The following is a 4,084-nucleotide window of genomic DNA, read 5'->3' as shown; positions in this document are numbered from 1 at the left end:
ACTTGATTTGTTCTTAATTATGTGCTCTTAATGCTTGAGTCAATATTTCGGGTATTAATTCATGATTTGATGTGCTTATGCAGAGGAGGAATAGACCCTGCCTAAGAGTAGATTTGACATAATTAAGCGGAGTTGATTGAATGCCTAGAAATAGGGTTACGAGATTTTACCGGATTAGGGTGAAACCTAATATGGGAGTCCATAAAGTGATTCACTACTTCCCTAGGGGTTTTAATTAAGAAAGAAATTTCGATTAATTCAACTAAGGGTTAGACGTTATTAGTCTCAAAAGGGATAATAACATAGGTTAGGGAGTCTCACGGATCAAGTCAAGTGAATAAATCTCCGATTCAGAGTTAGTTAACAAGTGAAATCTAGGTGGATTATTCCTTGGGTGTCGACTTCATTAATTGCTTTTCTTCAAGTCTTTTTCCAAATTTTCTCTTTGCTTTAATTAAATTAGTTAATTAGTTTAGATAATTAGTTTAATAAACAAACCCTTTTATTCTTAGGCTAGATAATAAAAAGATAGTTATTACTAGTACTTTTGGTTCCCTTGGGTACGATATCCCGGTCTTGCCATTACTATACTATTTTTTGATAGGTGCGCTTGCCTTTTTGTCGTGATAATAGTTAGTCTAAGTTTGATCTTCATTATAAATATTTATTATTTGTTACGAATCACGTGATCAAGTTTTTGGCGCCGTTGTCGAGGAATTGAAATATTAGGAATATAAATTTTTATTACTTTAGCCATTTATTTTTCTTGCAATTTTATTTTATTTTATTATTTATTAATTTAATTTTTCTCTCTCTTGGCAGGTTTTATAGTTTTTGACTAGGAGAAACCCATCAGGACCATTACTTTTTGACGAAAAAATTGATTGCACAGTTCGTAGAAATCAAAGAGAAATAAGGCGTAGTTTACGCTAAATGGAGAGCTAGCGAGAAGACGATACTCAAACCCCAACCGAAGAGATGGCCGAAAATCCAGGCGATCAGCTGCCTCCTGCAATTGCAGCTAATCAAAATCCTGCTCCACCTACTATGTATAACTATGCTAAACCTTTTTTAACAGGAAATGAGTCTAGTATAGTTAGACCTGCTATTGTTGCAAATAATTTCGAACTAAAACCTAACACAATTCAGATGATACAACAGTTTGTTCAGTTTGATGGCTTGTAGGATGAGGATCCCAACATGCACTTGGTGAATTTTCTTGAATTTTGTGATACATTCGAAATCAATGGCGTTGCTGATGATGCCATTCGTCTTCGGTTATTTCCCTTTTCACTGAGAAACAAAGCTAAACAGTGGTTGAACTCGTTACCACGAGAGTCTATCACTACTTGGGAACAAATAACCTAGAAATTTTTACTAAAATATTTTTTGCCAGCTGAAACGGCTAAATTACGTAATGATATCTCTTCTTTTGTGCAGATGGATTTAGAAACACTTTACGATGCATGAGAGAGATACAATGACTTACTGAGAAGGTGCCCTCACCATGGGTTACCATTTTGGCTGCAAGTTCAAACATTTTACAATGGTGTGAATCCCTCGACAAGACAAATGATTGACGCAGCTGCTGGCGGAACCATCAAAAATAAAACACCGGAAGATGCCTATGAATTTATAGAGGAGATGTCATTGAATAACTATCAGTGGCAAGTTATGAGGACAAAGCCAATGAAAACAGTCGGCGTCTGTAACATCGATTCAATCACCATGCTCTCAAATCAGGTAGAACTTCTTAATAAAAAAATTGACAGTTTACTTGGTTCTACACAGGTACATCCAGTAATGAGGTGTGACTCAAGCGGAAGAGGTGTGCATACAAAATACAAATCCTTCAATCCTACAACTGAAGAGGAATAAGTCAACTATATGGGTAACAATAACTTTAGATCTCAAAATAATCCATACAGTAATGCTTATAATGCAAGTTGGAGGAACCACTCAAATTTTTCCTGGGGAGGTCAAGGAAATCCAAAGCCACAAAATCCTCAGGGTTTTCAACAGTCACCTTATCAACAGGAGAAAAAACCAAAACCTTGAAGAGATGCTTTCTAAATTTATCTCGGTGTTAAAACCTGTTTCCAAAATACCGAGACAGCACTTAAGAATCAACAAGCATCGATCCAAAGACTCGAAACTCAGATAGGCCAGCTGTCCAAACTAATCTCCGAATGACCATAAGGTAGCCTACCAAGTAATACTGAACCTAATCTGAGGGAACACCTCAATGCAATTAGTGCCCAAGATAAGGAAGGATTCATTACACTTGAGCTAGGATTATAGCAAGACAACGCAATGAACAAAGGACGAGAAGAGGTAAACAATAATGATCCCAAACAGGTAAGTACAAATCATGAACCTCGTGTGCCATATCCTAAAGCGATGATGAAAGACAGAACAGAAGAACAATTCGGTAAGTTTGTCAAACTCTTAAAGAAATTACATATTAACTTACCCTTTATTGAAGTTCTTTCGCAGATGCCCAACTCAGCAAAATTCTTAAAGGAACTTCTAAGCAATAAAAGGAAATTAGACGCTACATTGCATGTGGAACTCAATGCAGTCTGCTCAGCTATTCTAAAGAATGAACTACCTAACAAATTAAAAGATCCAGGGAGTTTTACAATTCTTTGTTTAATTGGTAGTCTATCTGTGAATAATGCTTTAGCTGATCTAGGAGCAAGTATAAATGTTATGCCGTATAAAATGTTTAAACGACTAGGTCCCGGTAAACCCAAACAGACTAGGATGAGCATACAATTGGCTGACAAAATAGTTAGATTTCCTAAGGGTATTATTGAAGACGTTCTCGTTAAAATTGATAAATTTATTTACCTAGTAGACTTCATTGTCTTAGATATGGATGAGGATAACAAGGTACCTTTAATTTTAGGATGACCATTTTTAGCAACTGCCAGAACCATTATTAATGTAGGCACAGGAGAGCTAACACTTCGTGCAGGTGACGATGCACTAACACTCCAAGCACACAACTCAGTCAAAACCTCTAAGACTCAAGCTAAATGCTATAAAACCTGTCAATGATAAAACTAATATTCAATCATCCTTGCAGGAACTTCTTCGAACCAAGCAAATAGAGACAGTGCGCTACTATCACGAAGAGAACAAAGACATCTATGAAGAATGAAGACTACGAATAGAGGAGCTAGACGAATGGTGAGAACACAAACCTAGAACACATGATAAACTGAAACTACCTAAAAACAAGCCCGATACCTCTCCTAATCAACTTAAGGTTGGTGATACAGTCTTACTAGATTCCGTTGATCCTCACATTGTTACTACCACACCAAATGAGGAAATTCCTCTAACTGTACTTAGTATTTTCCCATTCGGTATGGTTGAGGTGAGTCATCCCAAGTTTGGCACTTTTAAGGTAACCAACACCCGTTTAAAACCTTATTTTGAAATTGACAACAGGAATGAGGAGTATGAACTCCTTGAACCACCATGATCATTCAACGGAGAGGTAAGTCGAGCTTAGACTATAAATAAGCGCTTCTCGGGAGGCAACCCGACCACTAACATATTTTGATTTCTTTATTTTTAACTTCTCACACTTCGAATCAATTAACTTAATCTTTGAATTGCAAAGATTTTCAGCATACACAACCAGACACACGGGCGTGGCTAAAGCCGTGGCTAAATAGGGGAAGAGACACGGCCGTGCGATACGGCCGTGTTGAAGCAGGACATGATTTACCCAAAACACGGGGTGCGATAAATCCCTACGACCGTGCGACATGGCCGTGGGTGAACTTGATAGGAACACACGGGCGTGGGAATGAAAACCCATGGGCGTGCTAGGGACAAGGCTCGATTCTGTTTCTTCAACACGGGCGTGCGCCATGCCCGTGCCCTTCAGCCGTGTAAAACAATCCACGGACATGCTACCATAAAACACGGGTGTGGGAGAAGCGAACAAAGCTAGGCATGGTCATGCGAGATGGCCGTGTTTGACACACGCCCAAGACACACGGGCGTGGGACAATAGCTGAACACGACCTAAATTGAAAAATTCTAAAAACACGGGCTCATCCTCAAA

At 38.4% G+C, this 4,084-nt stretch overlaps 1 non-coding gene across 1 annotated transcript; it reads right to left on the bottom strand.

Annotated features, from left to right (window-relative positions):
• Positions 1-1,407: 1,407 nt before the first annotated feature.
• LOC121217492 (small nucleolar RNA R71) lies at positions 1,408-1,514 on the bottom strand. The gene has a single exon (XR_005913574.1). It is a non-coding gene; the product is annotated as a small nucleolar RNA R71 (small nucleolar RNA).
• Between the last annotated feature and the right edge of the window lie 2,570 nt (positions 1,515-4,084).

The sequence above is a fragment of the Gossypium hirsutum genome, chromosome A02 (genome assembly GCF_007990345.1).
Source record: "Gossypium hirsutum isolate 1008001.06 chromosome A02, Gossypium_hirsutum_v2.1, whole genome shotgun sequence".
In the NCBI taxonomy this organism is placed as follows: domain Eukaryota; kingdom Viridiplantae; phylum Streptophyta; class Magnoliopsida; order Malvales; family Malvaceae; genus Gossypium; species Gossypium hirsutum.
The sequence above is the reverse complement of the archived record's forward strand: the minus strand, read 5'-3'. Positions and strand labels throughout refer to the sequence as shown.